The following is a 12,013-nucleotide window of genomic DNA, read 5'->3' as shown; positions in this document are numbered from 1 at the left end:
CATAACTTAATACATAAGCCACAAAACTGCCCAGCACTCAGTTCTTTATTCTCTCTTTATAATCCTATTAGGCCTCTTCACTCTGGACATCAGTATCTTCTTCAAATCCATAGACCCATGCTGCCTGCTGGTCAACTTTTATAGTCTTGGAGCTTTGCTAAACTTTGGAAGAATCATTCCCCTTCTATCCATTTACAAGAAAGCCCTTCCATTTTTAAAACTGCACTGCACAATCATCTTCTTTCCAAGTGAATGTGTAATTGTTCTTCCTCTCTCTCTGACATTACCTAAATCAATCACTATATCCCTAAACGTGTCTATCCTCACCTTTCTCTAATATAGCCTTGCTTTTATCAATAGAACTTTTACTTTCCTTACCCCGCTACTAGCTCTACTCTCTTCTCCTTTCCTCACATGCCTCCTTTTCTCCCTTTCTCCTACTTTTTACTCTGTACACACTTCCCTCTCTATCCTTCCACTCTTCCACTCTCTCTCCTTTCCCTATTTTTTTATTCTCCCTTCCCTTATTACTTTATTTAATAACTACCTCTTCACTCAAACCAACTTCTACTAGTTCATTCATACTCTCTCCCTGGCTATCTTATTTTTGGACCCCTTTTACCTGTAACTCTCCTGCTGCATCCTACTTTCTCATCCTAACATTTCTCTCCAACTATGTAGCTTCCTTTTATTATATCTGTGACCCTGATGATGGTCAGCCTGCATGTCAAAAAGTTTATAGCAGGTCTAGTTCATCCTAGGTTAATTTAATGAATACCTTTTGAAATGTAGTAACTCTTTGATGTAATATCTGCAAATAATCTTTGTGTATTTGATTTTTATCTCTAAAGTTTTGTAATTTCTGTAAATAATTTTTGTGTCTCTGTGTTTTCTGTAAATTATTTTTAGGTACATTTATCACGTTCTGGAGCTTTTCTCCCCGGACCTCCACTGAAAATGGTCTTTCTTGGACCAGGGACTTTCCTGTTAAATAAATGCCAATAAACTAAATACATAAACTTAACTGCATTAATACATAGAATAGAAATTGCAAATTTTTGTATGTATTAGAGTATCTCTGGGAATCCAAGCGAAACAATGCAATGTGCAACTGCTTGGTTTTGCAGTGTCATCATCATTATTTCCATAAGTAAATCATCCCCAACCCCCCCAACCGGAGGGTTGTAATTACACATCATTTGCTGACTCATTTCCATCGTGCAACATATTTTCAGAATCCTGCATGCATTGTCTGGTTTTAATTTTGTCTTTCTCCTCCATTTTTCTCACCACTCCATTATCTCCTCCTCTCCCTCCATCTGCCAAACCGGTAGCATCCTTGCGTTAGGAGTAGAAGGCTGTGGTTTGCATTCCTACATCACGTAGTTGGATTGTTTTTTCCAATACTGATACTGCAGTAGAGCAAAAGGGGGTGCTGCACTCCTAAGTGTGCTGTCCGTCAGACGAGACATTAAATCAAGGCACCATTTATCTGAGTTGGGGGCAGTTCACCTTGGTGTAGAACATCTTAGGGCACATTTTGAAAAGGGTAGGGGGCCTTTATTTACAAAAGATCATATAAAAAACTAAATTACACATGTATATACAGCATTTATACATATTTACAAAAAATTACATTTTCAGTAAATTGATCCCCACCCCTTCTGCCATAACCACAGTATTGTTTTTCTCAATATGACTGACAATATCCACTTTTAATCAAGGTTTCATTCAATCTTGCTCACCATATAAACCATAGTACACCAAATAATTTCTATTTACAGAATGTTTTTTTCTTTCTTCTGATAAATTCCAAATATAATCATATGCATTTCTAGATCTTCTCTATTTACAATCTTTTCTAAAAAAACTTCTCTTTATACACCTTGTCCCGCACTTTTTTGATACTGTTTCACATTGCAAAAACGCAAGCTCCACTGTCTTTTCTGTTTGCAGTAAAACACACCTTTCACTTACTGCCTTAATAAGCATTCTCTCTTTTACTAGCAATTTATTGCAGGCCAGATTCAATAAAGCCTACACTAAGTATACACTAAGTGTACAGGATATGTATTCAATAAAATTCTTATCACAGTTTTCGTGCTTTCTAGTCACTCAGAAAGATTACACTAAGTATACATGTAGTCTAAACTTTGTGGTGACCTGTATGAATCCATGTCAATATCTAAAGCTGCAAGAATATTAGTAGGAAAACTAAAATTAGGAGGAAGAAGGCATGAGTTATGTCTGTGTTGTCTGTTCACTCAGAACAGTGTACACTTAGTGTAGGTGTTATTGAATTCTGGCCTTAAGTCTTCAATAAAAATCCTGACATACAATCAACGTTTTACATCTCCTTTGTCTATTCTGTATTAAGTCTTTTGGCTTTTCCCGGTTAGGGGTCGCCACAGCAGAACTCTGATCCACTAATGATTGGCAGTGGATTCTTTTTTATGGTGCTGAGTTGCCAGCCCAACATTTAACCTTCAAAGAAGGTGCACCCATTCACAAACGCATCTACCTGCATGCCTTTATGTGTCACTAGACCACGGGGAGGACATGCAGACTCCACACAGAAGGCGCTCCAGCCAAGAATCGAACGGAAGGACCTCTTGCGTGAGGCGACAGAGCTAACCAATTTTGTGTATTCTGTATTGATTCTTTCATATTATCATCTAAACCTTCCCACTGATTAACAATATAAAATGTATTTAATATCTATTTACACCATTCTAACCTAATCTTCTTAACTTCTGTTAAACTGAATTCCATATTAGAATTTTTTCTTAATCTACCTGTCTATTCATTTTCTAAATAATTTGCTCACTTAACTTTCATCTTTTCCCAAAATTTTTCATATTTCATTTAAAACCATGTGAAACAATCCTTTTCATCCTCTCTCACCTTCAACACCCCAAACATGCAAGAATACAGCATATATAACAGGATTTATTTAAACCAGCCCCCTTTCTTTTCATTAAAACACAGTACTCCTGTCTTATCAGGATTTAATATTGAACTCTACATTAGAAGAGCCATTATGGTTGTAATTTTTTCCAACCTCTCCATGTAACATAAATACATTTGTGAAATGCATAATCTTAGCTGAAACATCTGAATTTATTAAATGCACCAAGTTTTTGAAACTTGTAAAAATTTCCCAAAAAAGAAATTTCTGTTGTGTTCCAGTAAAGTTTTCCATTGTTCTTGTCTTACTTCTTTTTCCCTACACCTAATCCCTAGAACAGACGTCTTGTCTAGAGAAACAGATTCCTTCTGTTCTCGCTATACATCCTCTAAACCATTACATTTCTCTTTATTAAACTCCAACCTAACGTCTTTGAACATCTTCCCCAATACTACTGTAGCACCCCCACTGTGAGGTCTTCCCTACTGAGATCTGACCACAAATCAGTCTAATTCGAAGTAGCTATCACACCTGACCACCCCCAGCAGCAATTAAAATAAAAAACTTCTCCAAAGCAGATTACAACCTCTTACAGGATGGTATAAATAGCTTTACTGTACCTCTCACCTCAGATGGAACTGGCAACTATACCAAGTTCTGCACCTATGCTTTATACAAACACCTGTATAACTGCATTGACTTAGTCATACCTGATAGGACCAAGAGAAGCTCATCAAAGAAGACCAAACTTGCCTGATGGACAACTACCATTAACAGGCTTTACAATAAGAGGAAGAAATTGCTGTCTAAGAGTAAGGAGTGAGCCCTAAATTGGAAGCACTCCCTCCTCAGCTTAAACAAGCAAATAAGACTTCTTGTGAAGTCCTCCAAAGCAAACTACAAATCCAAATTATCTTCCTCAATTAAGGACAACCACAAGGCGTTCCTTAGTTACATTCGTAACCTAAATTGAAAAGCCCAGATTTGTGCCAAACTGGTAGTTAATGATACCACATATGTTGAGCCTGTAGACATAGCCAACCTGTTAGCCTACAGGTTGTGTTAAAACTTCATGCCCCTGAACCTGCCACAAGTACCCCATGACATCCCTACCACCTGTCCTGTACATTGACTGAAATAAAACTCCTTAAAGAATACTTAACAAATCATTGGCTATGTTCCTGTCATAATCCAGGCTAATAACACCCTACCTCCCCTTACCTTTCCACCCTCCCACATTTCTCTATCCCATCTTCAACCATTGGTACCCATTCTATTTCACCTGCTCAATTAACTGTGAGCTTCCATAGAACATTTGCTCCACTACAGCATCCACTGACATCCAATAAAAAAGGGGAACAGTTGAGATAAATGTTACCTTTATGTACACTGTAGCTTAACCTGCAGTAACTGTTTGCTGAAATCTAATCTGTCACTGTCATTCTATCAAGTTAAAGTCTAAAACTTCAAAATGTACGCCTCAGAAACCATGTCCTTATAACAAGTTAAAGTGTAAAGCTTCAAAATGTATGCCTCAGATGCCATGTCATTATAACAAGTTAAAGTGTAAAGCTTCAAAATGTATACCTCAGATACCATGTCATTATAACAAGTTAAAGTGTAAAGCTTCTAAAGGTATGTCTCTGTACATGACCATGTTGTATACCTATGGATATTTAGCTACTTAGCTACTCCTGTTTTTACCTGGAATATGTTATTGTACTTATTCTTTGTACTTCATTCTTGTTCTGTAAATCTTGGAGCTTTTCAAACCGGGTCTCCGCTAAAAACAAGCCACTGGCCCAGTCAGACACTACCCGGTCAACAAAATAAATAAATAAATATAAAGATCAGGTCATAAATGCCCTTTCTAAGGGCAAAAGCACAACATCTATGGGACTTCATAACATCACATGCTGCGTCCTACATGGGCTGAAAAAGGAATTAGCAACATCACTGCATACTCTTTTCAATCATAGTATAAGCTGTGGCTTCATCCCAGATGAATGGAAAATGGCCACCATCATCCCCTTGCACAAGGGTGCTGCTTCCACTGACCCTGGGGATTACAGACCTATTAGACTGACTAGCCTTATCTGGAAGGTCATGCAGTGAATCAGCATGGATCTTATCAACAAAGATATAGGTAACCTCCAAATAATTGACCATAATCAGTTTGGATTTGTCAAATGGAGATCATGCCTGTTAAACCTGGTGGACTTCTTTAAGACAGTCAGCAAGACCCTGGAAGAGGAGAAATCTGTGCACACACCCTACCTACACTTAGTCAAGGCTTTTGATACTGTCTCATGCTCAGGCATAATTAACAAACTCACTCAGCTAGGTATCGACTCTTATTTCATTAGATGGATCACTAACTGGCACACTGATAGAACCCATATAGTCAAAATAGGGAAATCCACCTCCAGCAGTGGTCATAGAATCTCCAAACAATATTTACATCCTACAAGAGGGTCTTACACAAACAAATGATTGGTGCCAAAGTCATGGCCTTAAACTCAATGCAAAAAAAAATTATTATCATCCCTTTCGGGAAGTGCACTGTTCCTTCTATCTCCAAATTATGCATCATTTCCTTATTAATATTTTCATATTCTTTTCTGCTATTCCTCCTATTTTTAGTTTAATGTGCATTCTTTTTTCATTTTGATTTAAAATATAACCACTATTTTGTCCAAGATTCAAAGAATCTTTTCATACATAAATGGTCCTTGCAAAATACCCTTTGCTCCCTGAACCACATTTTTTTCATTTAATCTAGTTTCATGTATTCCTGTAATCCCTTTCCCTGGTACAATGCTATCCTCATTTTCATTCAGTTCTAATCATACAGCCCCCTTGTCAGCTGCCCTTTTCCAAAATCCCCATCATCTTGTTTAAACCTCTCAGGTAAAACAAAATGTTCTGTTCTTAACACACACCACTTCTGTACATCTGTTGATAATCTTCCCATACCATATCATTTCTTTTAATTTTTTTTTTAAATCTTGCCCTTTTTTACCAGTCATTCACAAAGTGAAATTCAAATCTCTCATTACTATCACTTTCATATTTACTATCCCATACTTCCTAATCTCTTCAAATAATTATCTCTCCTTTATATTTGTACAGGCATAAATATCTATTAGTTGATAAACTTAATTTTCATACCTGACATCCAACATAGTAGCCCTATCTGCCTAATTATACACAGGTCTAATATTTAGTTTGCAGACTACTCATACCCAAAAACTCCCTCCACATCTAACATATCCAAACGATATGCAACCTACATTCCATTATTTTTCAAACTGAATTCTATCCTTTACACAAATATCAATCTTGCAATGCCAGGATATGCATAACTAGCTCCATACACCATTGCAACACTATTAGCCTTATTAACCCTGTTCACATTTGCTGATAAAGTCCTCACATTATTCCTGTTCCTTTTTTTAAACTTTGTTTTTTTCTTATAATGATTGTTCATTGTGGTTACCATAGAAACGAACCACGATGAGCATCTGTCTAAAAACTAAATACTAATGCAGGTAGTCATTGCAACGTAGGGGAGGAGCCTCTCAGCCTCTTAGAGCAAGAAATCCAGAACAAGTCTAAATTAAAGGGAGGAGGCAGCTGCTCTAAACATGAAAAGTTTTCTTTTTGCAATGATACTTCATTGTGATTACCATAGAAACTAACCACAATGAACGATCGCTCTATTAACGAACTAAGTTATTAATTTAGAATGCATTGTAGAAAGCAAAGTCCTCAGATTAGTCCTGTTCCTTTTTTTTAACATTGGAAGAAAGTTTTCTGTTACAACGATCGTACATTGTAGTTACCATAGCAACTAACTACAATGAACAATCGCTCTACTACAGAACCAAGGTATTAATTTAGAATGCATTGTAGAAAGCAATGTCCTCACAGTAGTCCTGTTCCCTTTTTTTTACAGTGGGAGAAAGTTTTCTGTTACAACACTCGTTCATTGTGGCTACCATAGAAACTAACCACAATGAACGATCGCTCCACTACAAAACCAAGTTATTAATTTAGAAAGCAGTGAGCTGTAGAAAGGAATGTCATCACATTACTCACGTTCCCTTTTTTAAACATTGGGAGAAAGTTTGCTGTTACAAAGATCGTTCATTGTGGTTACCAAAGCAAGGAACCACAATGAACAATCGCTCTAAAATACTAAGGTTTTAGGGTACAAAGCAGTGAATAAAATTACCATACCTCTCAACCTGTTAGAGCAAGAAATCTAAGCAAAGCCTAAAATAAAAGGGGTACAAATGCTCTGGACAGTAAAACTGTGCTCTTTTTACAACGATTGTTCATTGTGGTTACTGTAGAAACAAACCACAATGAACGATCTGTCAAAAAACTAAAATATTAACACAGGGAAGGAACCTTATCATACCTCTCAGGCTCTTAGCAAGAAATCCAGACAAATCCTAAAATAGTGGGGTGAACAACTCCTCCAGACTAAGTGTTATTTTTAGGATGATCGTTCATTGTGGTAACTATAGAAACGAACCACAATGAACTGTATTAATGAATGGAGAAGTTGTAAAGCAGGACAAGCCTTACCGTACCTCTCAGACTCTTAGATCTGGAAATCCGGACTTTTCTTTTGAAATATTGCTCTTACAAACTGGAAAAGTTGATAGAATAACAGGTTTTGCATTAGTATGAATTTTCTGAAGGGTATGAAATCTGAAACTAAAATGTCTGTCATTATTTTGTTATCTTATAGGTTCATAGGTTCATAGGTTAGTACTAAGCTAACTGCCCTTGCGAGCCATTTTAAGCCTAGCCAATTATCCCTTGTGAGATTCAAACCCTGCACCTTGTGTTTGTAAGACAAACACCTTAGCCATTAAGCCACCCTCCCAACCCCCTAAGCCACCCTCCCAACCCCTTGTTAATGATTTGCGGCCAGTTTGGTAGAAAAACACAATTTTATGAAAAATGGAACAAAAATATGAGGCAAAAATCTGGACATCTGCCATAGGACCATAAAACCAAAGGGTAGTTGACACTGGCATCCAAAAAACACAGTGGGAGGGAATGTAAGTGATGTTGTAAAGTGGGCGTGACTTTGTTAAGCTATAGTATGGATCCGAATTTTAAATGCTGGGATTGTCCCTCATTGTCTAGTTGGGTTGCCAGTTCTACGGCTTGGAGAAAGCACCTCAATGGTTCTTTTGAGCTTTTTTTTTTAGTTGTTTCAGGTTTCAACTTTCTGTTACTTAAGAAGTTAACTTGAGTGTTTCAGCCATTACACACAGAGCTATCTGAGGAGGAGCACCTGATCTGTGATATATAGCAATAAGTAGCCTGTTTTTTTCTTATTTTTAGTAGTTATTGCTTATTCTAGATATTTATAGCAATTTGATGGTATACTGCACTCTTGTACTGTATTGCATAGCTATTGGCTCACTGCTGGTTTTCTGCTGTGATAAACATTTCTGTAGTATTTTCTGCCTAAAATAGTTTAGGTTGTAATTGTAATATTCTCCTTATTCCTGATTGTGTTTGTGATAAACATTTCTGTAGTGTGTACTGCCTAAAATAGTTCAGTTAGTAGCTGTAATATTCTCCATATTCCTGATTGTGTTTGTGGGCCTAGATGTTTGTTAGAAGCTGTTTTCTGAGCTCATTGTCCAGGCCATCTTAGTTAGCAAAGACCATCCTCCACTTCAGTGAGAGTTTAGTGTTTATGGTCATTGTCTAATTGGGTTGCCAGGTCTACGGCTTAGAGAAAGCACCTCTTTGGTTCTTCGGAGCTTTTTTTAAAGTTGTTTCAGGTTTCAACTTTCTGTTACTTAAGAAGTTAAAACTTGAGTGTTTCAGCCATTACACACAGAGCTATCTGAGGAGGAGCACCTGATCTGTGATATATAGCAATAAGTAGCCTGTCTTTTTGATTATTTTTAGTAGTTATTGCTTATTCTAGATATTTATAGCAATTTTATTGTATACTGTGTACTTGTACTGTATTTCATAGCTATTGGCTCACAGCTGGTTTTCTACTGTGATAAACATTTCTGTAGTGTTTAATGACGAAAATAGCTTCCCACCCATACCTGCTGGCCTTGCAGTTGCCCGTCCCTACTCTAAATTTGATCTTGGATACTCCTCCTAGTCTAGTGTCATTAGCTCATTCTACCTAATACAGAGAGAACATCTGACAAGGCCAACCCACTTAGTTTCTTTCCTTCTGTTCATCCTTTCTCCCATTCTTAAAAAAAAAATTGCCTGAATCTCCTTGTGTCTGACTGTGATTCTCAAACATTTTGGAAATATAGAGTATATTTCAGTGCATTTATTAAAACTGTATTTGCCTTAATGTTGTTACAACTCAAGTGCTCTGGGTTGCACTGCATCTGAATTGTTTTAGTGTTGTTTTAGTTGCTTTTCTGTATATATAGACTTTTCTGTATATGTAGACTAGCTACTTATTCTACTGTATTACTGCCTCTTAAATTGTTTTTCAGTTGTGCACTTGCCTTGCTTCATTTAAAGTTTTAAATTGCTAATTTTGTAGAATTTTAATTGCACTTACTGTTTAGGGCTACACACTCAAATGTGTTAGCCTTTTCTGTGTTTATTTACTGTATTATTGCATTGTTTATACTGTTTTAACAAAATAAAATACTGTCTTGTTTGGTCGTTTCCCACCTTTCCTAGCTAGTATAGTCCAGATCCCAGGCTTTGCTGGTTTCAGGACTTTATTTTCTGTGCTCAGAGCTATCCAGACCTTGCTGTGGTAGAGGGAAGTCCTCCTGCTTACCAGTGGGAGTGGTGAGCGTTGTACTGCCTATCTAACACTAGAGGAGTGGTTTCCAGCACTGAAATTGTAATTTTATTAGTCATTTGGGCTTATTTCTATCCCTTTCAACTTTCTGGCTTAAAAATGCATGTGTTTGCTCATTTTTCACATTGTGCAGCACCGTGGGCCTACAGTTAAACTATTCCAGGTGCCAGAAAGTCTGTTCTTCAAATGTTCCCTTAGCTCTAGCTGGTTTCTCAGTATTAGCACTAAAATCTGAACCCCTGTGACTAGCACTTGCTCTAGAACCTGCTGGAAAGCACTAAGAAGCCTGAAACTGATACAAGCACTCAACTCTCCTTGTTAATAAGGAGAAATTAATTGTAGGCACTAAACAACCTACAATTGCAAAGTACTTGCAAAGGTAAGGGAAAACAGCTCTTGTACTTTACAAAAAAAACACCTAAACAGGCATGTCCAAGGGTCAGCTTCCGGTGATTTCTCCTGTCCATCTGAGCATACTGGGGCAGTGCAGCAAATCTGATGGTTTCCATTTGGGAAACAAAGTGAATTCTTTGGACATTAGTCTAGAAGGAAGTAAGAGTGGGAAAATTGTTACTAAGGTATATCGGAAATTTCAGGATGGCCTACATTTTTTGGACGTCTCCAGTTGTCACCCACAACCCCCCCCCCCCCCCCCATCTCCTGAAATCTCTTCCGTATGGAGAATTGACTAGGGTAAGGAGGCTGTGTAATAACACAAAAGAAATACATAGTGAGTTAGAGAAAACCTCACAATTGTTTATCAAAAGGAGTTATAGTGCAGATGAAGTGCAATTTTCCTTGGACAAGGTCAAGAAAGGCATTATATGTAAACCTAGTAGTGGTTATAATAGAAAATATTAGAATAGAGCAAAAGAAAAATCAGATAATTTAAAGAAAATATATGAAGTTATGACTTATGATTTGTTAGCAGAAGAAGTAAAACAAACCATTAAGTTCTATTGGACTTCTTTGTTCAAATATAGGGATTTGGCAGATATACTTGATAAAAATTTTAATTTTTAATTCAGAAGGGGTAAAAATATAAAGAACATATTAGTCCATGCTAGATTTATAAGACCTAGTATAGGTCTGAGTTATAATCCTGATTTTTTGGGAACATATCCATGTACTAAATGTATAATATGTCAATATATAAGTAGGACATTTCAGTGTATTAATGGAATATATTTTCAACCTAATGCTAAGTTTTCATGTAATACAGAAAGTATTGTGTATGCATTAAGATGCCCATGTGAAATGTTTTATATAGGTGAAAGTAAAAGGGCGTTCAAAACCTGGATGCAGGAACATGTCAGAGACATCAGAAATGAGAAAATAGAGTCCACTTGCAATGCATTTTAAAAAACATCATAATAGTAACCCACAAGGCTTATTAGGAACAGTTTTGGAACATATTCCTAGTACACAATATAATAGTAATGTAAAGAAAAAACTTTTATATAAAGAAACTATTCTTATATTGAAATATAGCACTTTAGCCCCTAGGGGCATTAATATAGAATGCAACTGGAAAGTTGTTATATGAATTTTGTATTTAAAATGTTTTAATTAGTTAATTAATGACTGATTTATTGATTTATATTATTGTATAAATATGTGCTGCATTTTTTGTATATGTATTCTCCTTAGAAGGCTACTGCCGAGGAGCTAGAGGTTGGATTAAATATTTATTGTGGAAGATCCTGGTTTTTGGTCATTTATATCTTGGATTTTACTTTTATTTTTTATTTTATTTGTTGTGAAGTATATTTATGTCCAGTGATCCTTCCACTACAGTGCCTAAGATTCTTAGGCTCAATTCTATGGATTCCAGTCAAACTACCATAGAACAATTTACCATGTCCTTGGGTGAAAGAACAGGTGTACGACCAGCCCAGGATGAAGCTACTAATTTTTGAAAGAAGTTCCTACAAAAAGAGCAGCAAAGAACTAATAATCCTTGTTCCTGTATTGGACAATGAACAGGCAACTCTTTAACAGCAGAAACAAAAGAGGTATTTGACAAATTAGATAAATTAATGTCAAAAGAACCGGCAGTCCACTTGAACTATCTAAGTTTATAGAGATATTTGGAATTGGACATTATACCTCGTGGCCTAAGAGCCTTTAAAAATCCTACTACCCCTTTTGATATACAAGATGACAATGATAAAAAATTTCAATCTAGGTGGGTAGCTGCTGCCCATAGATGTTCTATTGAATGGATTAATATACTGGTTGAAAGAGACAGATTAAAACAAGCTAAACTTCAGAATGAT

General features: G+C 36.5%; 1 protein-coding gene across 1 annotated transcript in view; it reads left to right on the top strand.

Annotated features, from left to right (window-relative positions):
- The window catches only part of ITGA1 (integrin subunit alpha 1), a 2,125,719-nt gene that overhangs the window by 1,917,248 nt on the left and 196,458 nt on the right, over positions 1-12,013 (top strand). The gene's annotated exons all lie outside the window — the stretch shown is intronic.

The sequence above is a fragment of the Protopterus annectens genome, chromosome 1.part1 (genome assembly GCF_019279795.1).
Source record: "Protopterus annectens isolate FY-2018-M chromosome 1.part1, PAN1.0, whole genome shotgun sequence".
Lineage (NCBI taxonomy): Eukaryota > Metazoa > Chordata > Ceratodontiformes > Protopteridae > Protopterus > Protopterus annectens.
The sequence above is the reverse complement of the archived record's forward strand: the minus strand, read 5'-3'. Positions and strand labels throughout refer to the sequence as shown.